The sequence below is a fragment of the Triticum dicoccoides genome, chromosome 4A (assembly GCF_002162155.2).
Source record: "Triticum dicoccoides isolate Atlit2015 ecotype Zavitan chromosome 4A, WEW_v2.0, whole genome shotgun sequence".
NCBI classification, from domain to species: Eukaryota; Viridiplantae; Streptophyta; class Magnoliopsida; order Poales; family Poaceae; genus Triticum; species Triticum dicoccoides.
The window spans coordinates 172,298,951-172,309,294 of record NC_041386.1 but is presented as its reverse complement, the minus strand read 5'-3'; positions in this window follow the sequence as shown (position 1 = coordinate 172,309,294).

Here is a 10,344-nt window from a genome sequence, read left to right as displayed (position 1 = left end):
TCTTGAGGTCCTTGTGGGGCGTTTCAATGGTGGAAGGCCACGTGGGATATGTGTGCCACTGCTGCACTCGTTGAACAGGTCCAACTGTGTCGAGAAACTTATGGTACGAGCTGTTTTTTGTTATATATGTTGTTCATAAACTATTGCTTATACACAGTTTTACAGCTGTGATCTTCTTGAAACAGAAACTGCCCAGTTCTATTGTTCCTATACAGATGCATGACCATGGTCGGGTCAGACTTGCGCTTGGTCACAACATGATGTTTATGTCGACCTACTCCATTCCCCTTGGAGGTGAAAAGATACTTATTCATGGGTGGTCTCAAATAATGAAGGCCCATCCATCTTGGAGAATAGGACAGAAGAATATGTTCCTGCTTTTCCATGGCTCTAAAGCGAATATCATGTTTATTGACCACATTGCGAGATGAAGCTGTTGGAGTAATGGGCCATAGGTAGGCCAACCCGAGGCCCAGAACCTTTCAAGACATCGGGGCAGGCTGCGCCCCTCAAGACCCCTAGACAAAGAGTCGCCTTCTAAGGAGCCGACGGCAAGACGGCCAACTAACCACTCACGACCGAGTCCCAGGGACGACTGCAGGGATAAGCCGACTCCTAACTGGCGACTTCCAGAGAAGCCGGCTTTGGGGAGTCGGCCTGCGACTCCAACAAACCCCATGACCTCATCAAGAGGGACGTGGCAGGGGAGTGGCTATAGTGAAGCCCACTCCCGCCCCTTACCAAGGGCAGGCATGGCCACAGCACGCCGTACCCCGGAAGATCTCCGTGCGGCGTGGCTATGTTGCCATACCGGCCCTGACATCAGCACTATAGGATCGAATCCTGTACCCACGAGGGCTTGTCTATACGGCCCAAAGGCAGCAGGTCCCACCAGTCAGTGAGACCCTAGGAGACGGCAAGAGGACCACTAGTCGGACCCGTCGGGAGTCGGCCCCGGGGAGTCGGTCGAGCCCTCCCCCGGGGCCCACGCGCCATTAATCAAGATGTGATGGAGAGTGGCAATAGTGATCGCTCGCCAGGCGGCGGGGCTGTTGCCACGACCCTATGATCAAGCCCGCGTCATTAGAAGCACGGCTACAATAATCAGCAGCCGGCAAGACCCGCCCGTGGCGGACGCGGCCTGTCGGCTCCATACCAGGCCAGTCGGCGGGGCCCACCAGTCGGCGGGCCCCAGTGGTCAGCGGGGAAGACGGAGGCCAGAGGCGCTGACGGATGGGCCCGCGTCCAGCCGGATTACCATTGTACCCCTGGGGGTAGGCCTATATAAACCCCCCATGGCACCCATCCAAAGGGTTGGAACCCATTAACTCTAGACCAGATCATATAGGAGGGAGAGAGCTAGCCTTGCCCTCTCCTACCTCCAGGAAACAACTCAAGGAGCAACCGTGTAGACACTTTGCCATAGTGATCATGCGGAGACCCCACAGAGCAGCAGTAGGGGTATTATCTCCCCGGAGAGCCCTAAAGCTGGGCAAGATTCGCCTGCGTGCATGTCTTCGCCTCATCCCGTTTCCAGGCACCGGCGACGTTCTACTCGCCCCCACCATGATAAGCCATCCTTTGGCATATGTCGCACCTAACCCCCGACATTTGGCGCCCACCGTGGGGCGAGGTGCATCGCCGTCCGGAGACCTGTTCTGGACGGGAACCCTTTTCCTCCCTGGCGAGCGCAGCCAGCCAAGCACGCTAGACGGGGTTTGCGCCGACGCGCTGCGCGGCGTTGAGATCGCCTGCCAGCCAGCTGCCTGGCCAAACTTGTCGGCGAGGTTCGCCTCTAACGAACCTACATCCAACGCAGGCACGGGCGGCTCCGAGAGGCTCCTCGCAGACCTCCTCGATCAACTCCACGTTTCCGACGAGCCTGCCGTAGACTTGGAGTCTGTAGGCTCCACCGACCCGGTGCTGGTCGACTCCGACACCGCGTCGCTCGATGCGTTCCCCACCAATCTGGTGGTCTACGACGAACCTCTCCCTCGCGCGGAGAGCAACGGAAGCACCATCACCGAGGTGCTCGTCTTCAGTCATGACGAGCTCCCCAGCGGAGGAGCGCATGACTCACTCGGCGCGGCGCTACAAGACCTAATTGCGCCCATTCCAGAAGATGCTGACGCAGAAACGTTGGAGGCGCGCCGCCTTCAGCACGTTGAAGGCGCGAAGAAGCTGGCCAGCATGAGACGCTTGTCAGAGGCCTTCCAGCAGGAGATGGGTCGCGCCGTCGGCGGCTCGCCGGCCCCGGCGGGGCCCAGCCGCCTTGGCGCGGTCCAGCAGCGCGGCGTAGCCATCGCCAACCTGTTTGGGGCAAGCCGCCCTATGTACGCTACCCCAGCGGAGAACATCCGAGCCGCCCAGGCAGCGGCGGGCGAGCTGGACAATTTCGAGGGCGAAGAACGCCGCCTCATGATGGAGCGAGTCCAGCGGCTCCTCGACGCGGCTGCCACGCAGAACGAGGCCGGTTGTCGCATGGAGGCGCCGCAGCGGAAAAATGACGACCTTCGCCGAGATCAAGGCGCAACGTCTCGGACACCGACTGGCGGCGCCCGAGGAAGAAGAGACAAGGATTCGGCTGTCAGCCACAGTCGGACTCGCATTACCATAGAGCGCGATCGAGACGGCCGCCCGAGAGCAGTGGAACGACAGGACGACTGTCCGCCTCCCCCTCCTCGCAAGGAGAGGCGAGTCTCCCCGCCGCCTGTTGACCATCCGACTCTCGGCGACCGCCTTGGCTGCCGAGAGGGAGTTGGAGAGAATGATGCCCACCACCGGATCGACCGACTTCACCGATCCCTAGCGCTGGAAGAAGAAGACGAGCTGGGTCTGCCTTGTTTCGGGCCCCGCATTCGGGACGAGCCCTTTCCCAGAGGGTTCACGCTCCCAAGAGACACGCCCAAGTATACCGGCTCCGTGAAGCCGGAAGACTGGCTAGTAGACTACTCCACGGCTGTCAGCATAGCAAACGGCAACAAGCGTGTCGCCATAAAGTACGTTCCGCTCATGCTCCAGGGCACGGCCCGGACATGGCTGAACAGCCTGAAGCCCCGCAGCATCAACAGCTGGGTCGACTTCACCGAAGTGTTCGTCCGCAACTTCACCAACACGTACAAGCGTCCTCCCAAGCCTCGTCAGCTCTCCTTGTGCGTGCAAGGCCCCGACGAGTCAACTCACGATTACCTCACGTGTTGGGTCGAGCTTCGGAACTCCTGCGAGGGCGTGCACGAGGTGCAGGCCATTGAGTACTTCATAGCCGGGTGCAGAGAAGGCACCCTCCTCAAGCACAAGCTCCTCTGCGACGAGCCAGAAACCCTCGACGAGCTGCTGATCATAGCGGACAAGTACGCCACGGCCGACTCCTCCATGAAGGCGGAGATTCAAATCAGCACGACTGGCAAAGTGGCCCCTCAAGCTCCAAGAACTCCGGCAGGAGACGCCAACCAGCGACAACCGCACGACGACCACAAGCGCAAGGCCCCGCAGCCGGCTTCCAGCAGCCGGCAGGTCGCGACCGTTGAAGCCCAGCAGCTGGATGGGTAGCCTCCGCCCAAGCGACAGAAAGGCGGCAAGACAAACTGGTTGTCGGCCTTCTCCTATGAGCAGACCCTGGATGGACCTTGCAAGTTCCATAGCGGCGCGAAGCCGTTGAACCACGCCACCCGGAAGTGCCACTGGCTCACCAGGATCGCCAAGGGAGATGGCCTCCTGCCTCCCCCGCCTGCTGGGCAGCCGCCTCCGCCTCCGCCCCAGCAGCTGGCTGTCAGGCCAGGCGGCGTAGTACAAGACGAATACCCTGAAGAACATGGAGCCTACGTGGTGTTTACCAGTATGGCTGATGATCGACGCAGCAGGCGGCTGCAGCGACAAGAGGTGAATGCGGTAGCATCAGAGACGCCAGAGTTCATGCACTGGTCCGAGAAGCCCATCAGCTGGAGCAGGGCTAACCACCCAAAGGTGATGCCAAGTCCGGGCTCCTATGCCCTTGTCTTGGACGCCACCTTTGCTACGGATAGACGAGCCATGCGTTTCTCGCGGGTTCTGATAGACGGAGGCAGCAACATCAATATCCTGTACAAGGACACCATGGAGAAGTTAGGAATCAAGAAAAGACAACTTCAGAACAGCCGGACTGTGTTCCACGGCATTTTTCATGGGCTTTCCTGCTAACCAATCGGCAAGATCCTGATGGACGTCCTCTTTGGAGACAAAGATCACTTCTGCCAAGAGTCTGTTTGGTTTGAGGTCGTGGACCTCGCGAGCCCATACCATGCGCTACTCGGCCGACCTGCCTTGGCCAAGTTCATGGCGGTCCCCCACTACGCCTACCTCAAGATGAAGATGCCTAGTTCCAGGGGAATTCTGACTGTAGCCGGCGACTACCAGAAGTCGTCTGTCTGTGCGGCTGAGAGCAGTCGGCTGGCCGAGTCCCTGGTAATCCCGGCCGAGAAGCAGCTCCTTGAGCGAGTTGTGGCGATGGCCAACAAGCAGCCTGAGGTATCGCCCAAACCAAAGGAGCCGGAGGCTGAGGGTTCGTTCAAGCCGGCCAAAGACACAAAGAAGATACCCTTGGATCCGGAGCACCCAGAGAGGTACGCCGTCGTAGGTGCAAACCTCGACAGCAAATAGGAAGGCGAGCTCGTTGATTTCCTCCATGAGAATCGGGACATCTTCGCATGGTCCCCCAAAGACATGCCAGGTGTACCGACGGAATTCGCCGAACACAAGTTACATGTCCGATCTGATGCAAAGCCGGTCAGGCAGCCCCTGCGCCGCCTATCAGAAGAGAAGAGAAGAGTTGTCGGAGAAGAGATAGCCCGACTCCTAGCAACCGGCTTCATTATGGAAGTGTTCTTTCCAGAATGGCTAGCAAATCCGGTCCTGGTACTGAAGAAGAACAAGCAGTGGCGAATGTGTATTGACTACACGAGCCTCAACAAGGCCTGCCCAAAGGACCCATTTGCTCTACCGAGAATCGATCAGGTGATAGACTCCACAGCCGGATGCGAGCTGTTGAGTTTTTTGGATGCATACTCAGGATATCACCAGATCAAGCTGAACCCGGCTGATAGACTGAAGACCGCCTTCATCACACCGTTTGGAGCCTTCTGCTACCTCACCATGACATTCGGCTTGAGGAATGCTGGTGCCACCTTTCAGTGTTGCATGCAGAGGTGCCTCCTCAAGCAGCCCGGCAGGAACGCCCACGTCTACGTAGACGGCGTGTTGGTGAAGACGGAAAAGCATGGACCGCTGCTGGAAGACCTCAAGGAGACCTTTGAGAACCTACGCCGATTCCAGATCAAGCTCAATCCCAAGAAGTGTGTCTTCGGAGTACCAGCCGGCCAGCTCCTTGGCTTCCTGGTCTTTGAACGCAGCATAGACTGCAACCCAGTAAAGATCAAGGCCATTGAGAGAATGGAGATACCCAGCCGACTACTGGATGTGCAAAAGTTCACCGGCTGCTTGGCGTCCATTAGCTGATTCATCAGTCGGCTGGGCGAGAAAGCTCTCCCCTCATACCAACTCATGAAGAAGACCACTTTTTTCTAGTGGAACCATAAGGCAGACGAAGCTTTTCTCCAGTTGAAGAAGATGCTGACTACTCCACCCGTCCTGGTGGCTCCGACTCCCAAGGAACCTATGCTCATGTACATCGCCGCCACCAGCCGGGTGGTCAGCACGGTCATTGTAGTGGAACGCAAGGAGGAAGGCAAGGCACTACCTATCCAGAGACCGGTATATTACCTGAGCGAAGTACCGTCGACCTCCAAGCAGAACTACCCCCACTACCAGAAGATGTGCTATGGCGTACACTTTACTGCCAAGAAATTGAAGCCTTACTTTCAAGAGCATCCAATCACGGTGGTCTGCACGGCCCCGCTTGCCGAGATCATTGGTAGCCGAGATGCTTCTGGCCGAGTGGCCAAGTGGGCCATAGAGCTGGCTCCCTACACCATCCACTACCAGCCCCGCACCGCTATCAAGTCACAAGCACTGGCCGACTTCCTCGTCGACTGGGCCGAGACCCAGTACCTACCTCCAGCGCCTGACTCCACCCATTGGCGGATGCATTTCGACGGCTCCAAGATGCGCACTGGCTTGGGAGTCGGAGTCGTCCTCACCTCCTAAAGGCGACAAGCTCAAATACGCACTGCAAATCCATTTTGCCGCCTCCAACAACGTCGCCGAGTACGAGGCGCTCATTCACGGGCTCCGGCTTGCCAAAGAACTTGGCATCCGCCCGATCTTGTGTTATGGCAACTCGGACTTAGTGGTCCAGCAGTCATCTGGCGACTGGGACGCGAAAGATGCAAACATGGCGAGTTACCATTTCCTCGTGCAGCAACTCAGCGGGTATTTCGAAGGGTGCGAGTTCCTCCATGTGCCAAGAAACGACAACGACCAAGCAGACGCCTTGGCACGAATCGGCTCTACCCGCCAAGCAATACCATCCGGCGTCGCCCTTCGACGCCTCCTCAAGCCGTCTGTCAAGCCTTCGCCAGAATCAGACTCCATTTTTGTGCCGGCTCCTCCCGAAGACGTCGGATCCGACTCCAGAGCCCCGGCAGTCGGTACGGGGATTTTGGCGGATAGCTCCAAAGCCGCCATAGTCGAGCCCGACCCAGGGGCTGCGGCGGCAGACTTGAAGATTCCAGAACTCGACCCAAGGGCCGCGCCAGCCGGCCTGGGGACTTCATTAACCCAACAAGCGGGTGTTGACTCCAACCCGCCGCCTCCCAGCCCAACCGCCCTCGTCCAAGTCGCAGTTCTGGCAGTCAAAGAAATAGCAGCACCCTCATGGGCCCAGCCCATCCTCAAATTCCTGGTGAGCAAAGAGCTGCCAACTGATGAGACCTCAGCTCGGCAAGTACAACGCCGGGCGGCAGCCTACACCATAGTCAACAGAGAGCTGGTCAGGCGCAGCGTCACTGGTGTCTACCAGCACTGTGTAGAGCCAGAGCAAGGCCAAGCAATTCTCAAAGACATCCATCAAGGCGAGTGCAGCCACCATGCGGCTTCAAGAGCGCTCGTCGCAAAAGCCTTTCGACACGGTTTCTTTTGGCCGACTGCCTTAGAAGAAGCCAAGGAATTGGTCCAAAAAATGCAAAGGGTGCCAGAAATTCAGATCCAAGCCGCACCAGCTGGCTTCTGCACTCAAGACCATCCCCATTGCCTGGCCTTTCGCAGTTTGGGGTCTAGACATGGTGGGACCATTCAAGACAGCACGAGGTGGCCTAACTCACTTACTCGTCGCAGTAGACAAGTTCACCAAGTGGATAGAAGTAAAGCCAATCAAGAAACTGAATGGTCCTACTGCCGTAACTTTCATCTCCGATATCACAATTCGGTACGGCATACCAGACAGCATCATCACCGACAACGGCACAAATTTTGCCAAAGGCGCCTTGGCCCGTTTTTGTGCAACACAGGGCATCCGACTGGACCTAGCGTCTGTCGCCCACCCACAGTCAAAGGGCCAGGTGGAGCAAGCAAACGGCCTCATCCTGTCCGTCATCAAACCCCGGCTGATCGAGCCTCTGGAGCGCTCGGCTGGCTGCTGGCTCGACGAGATACCAGCCGTCCTCTAGAGTCTGCGCACGACTCCAAACAAGTCAACCAGCTTCACGCCTTTCTTCCTCGTCTAAGGTGCCGAAGCCGTCATCCCAACAGACATAGAGTTCGACTCCCCATGAGTCACCATGTACACCGAGGAGGAAGCAGAAGAAGCACGACAAGACGGCGTCGATCTGCTGGAATAGGGCCGGCTGTTGGCACTCAGCCGGTCTAGCATCTACCAGCAGAGCCTGCGTCGATACCACAACAGGAAGGTCAAGCCAAGATCTTTCCAAGAAGGCGACCTTGTGCTCCGGCTGATCCAGTGAACAGCCGGCCAGCACAAGCTGTCGGCGCCTTGGGAAGGCCCTTTCATCATCAGCAAAGTACTGGGCAACGACTCCTACTACCTGATTGACGCTTAGAAGCCTCAAGCACACAAGAGGGACGACTCCGGCAAGGAGACAGAGCGGCCATGGAATGCAAATCTCCTCCAAAGATTTTACAGTTGATGCAGTATGTACCATGCTACCTTTTGTATTAAAGTACCAAGACTTCAGGCCCCCGAGATGAGCTCAGGGACTGCCCTCTTTTGTCTATATGATAAAAATTATGCCTACAAGTACGTTACTCTTTGTTATGCCGCTTGGCACTGGTCTCGACAAGTCGGCCCGGGGACTTGCCGCCTTGCACTGTGAAATGCTTCCTGCAGCCGGACAAGTAGTGTGTAACACCTAAACCGTCTCCTGTCAGAAACCGCAGCTCGCAGAAGCGACTGTACGGTGAGCAGAAGTAAGGTAGAATGGGCGTTCGCATGAAAAAATGGCTAAGGACTCAAAGCATAAAACATAGCTCAAGACGACTTCCAGCCTTTTTTCGCAAACCGACTCTCGAATAGTCGGATTGCCTCCTTCTATTCAACTTGCTCAAAAACTCTTAAAAACGGCTAAGTACTTGCCTTCCCAAAGTAGCCAAGCATTTGATCCAGCGGCAGTCCACAGAGCGAATGTCCGATTGGCAAGGCAGACAACTAAGAGAAAGCGGCAAAGGAAAAAAGCCAAAAGAGAAATGAGCAAGAAAAGATAGAACTCGGATAAATATATTTACATAGCATAGGCCCTTGGCCGAATCTTCGAGCAGAAGTTCCAAATACACCCCACGGGTGGAATTGTGCGAATTAACAAGTTCTTCAAAGACTACTGAAGCAGATAAAATAAAGTTAAAGCGGCAGCTTAGGAAGCAGCAGACGGATTCGGAGGGTCGGAGGAGGCGGCAGCATCAGGCGTCGGGGCGGCCGGCTGGCTAGTCTCGGCTTGATCGCCTCCGGCGGCAGTCGGGTTGGTCGCACGCGGCTCGTTGCTGGAGGCGCGGTCGAGCTGAGGCTGGCCGTCTGCTCCGTCTTCTGGTGCTTCCGTCTCGCCTCCGTCCTCCGCCTCACCTTCCTCCTCGATGCTGGAGCCAATCACCTCCGCCGAGTCTTCGTCGTAGTCTGGGTTCATCCCAAACCACTCCGGCGGAACCTCCTCGCCGTCTTCAGACCGCTCAGGGACGAAGATGCTGGTGTCGGTGTACTCGGCGATCGCCGCAACATGCTTGACGAGGGCGTCTTCCGCAGCTGCTAGCTCCGGCTGGGCCTCCAACCGAAGTGTGGCCAGCCGGTCTAGATCCAGCCCCGGATGCCACGCCTTGACGAACTCCAAGGCCCGGCGCGCTCTAGCTCAAGCCGAAGAACCCTTCCAGGCCTCCAGACGACCAGCCGTGACCTCTAGCCAGTCGGCCGTCAGGCTGGGGGTGCACGGAGCCTGCATGTCCGGCCGCAGGGCGGCAATCGCCTGGGAACCGACTCGCTGAAGCCGGCGCAACATCCGGTGAGTCGGCCGAAGGCGAGCCTCGATGCTCAGGATGTGCTCGTCAAGGGTTCGGGGGGCGTCGGCGGCGATCTCTGCGCCCTCCGCCCTCCGACCTTCACGGTCAGCCTCGATGGCTTGGATGGCGGCCTGCGAGTGCCCAGGAAAGAAGTCTGCCAAGATGGAAGAAACGAAGAAGCAAGTCAAAAACCAGGAGTTGGCACGACTTATAATCGACAGCTCGAAGAAAGAAAGTAAAGAAACTCACCATCAACGATGTCTTCAATCTCATGGAAGCCGGAGGCCAGCATCGCCTCCTTGTCAGACCAGGAGGAGCGCTCACTCGCGAACTCGGCCAGGAGGGCGGTCTCCGTCTCTTCCGCCTCCCTCTGCATCTTCACAAGCAGCTCCTTCTGCTCTGCCAATTGAGTGGCCAGCAGATCGCGCTCCATGGCGAGCTTGCTGCACTCCTCCCCTTTGGCGCGCAATGCGGAGTTGGCTTCGCTCAGCTGCTGTTGAAGAGCAGCGTTGGCTCCTGAAAAGAAGGAAGAAGGAAGGCATTAAGTCATCAATAAAGAAGATCACCGGGGAGATCCGGCCCGACTGCTCAGCAGTCGGCCCGAATCTCGGGGACTACAGCCCGCGGGTGCGCCAGCGCGCCCCCGCAAAGAAGAAAAAGGACTTACTCCGGCTCTCCGACAAATCGGCGGTCCGCTTGCCCAGCTCTTCAACGTTACGGTTGAAGGCAGTGACGCGGAGGTTGTGGTAATCCTGCGTCAAGCGTTTCAGACAAAAAGTTAATACCCAGAGTTCATCAATTGGAGTTCCGGGCTGCCTGCTCAGCAGCCAGCCCGAAACTCGGGGACTACACCCAGTGGGTGCGCTGGCGTGCCCCCACAGAGAGGAACAAGGAAACAAGGACCAAAGGAAAAAA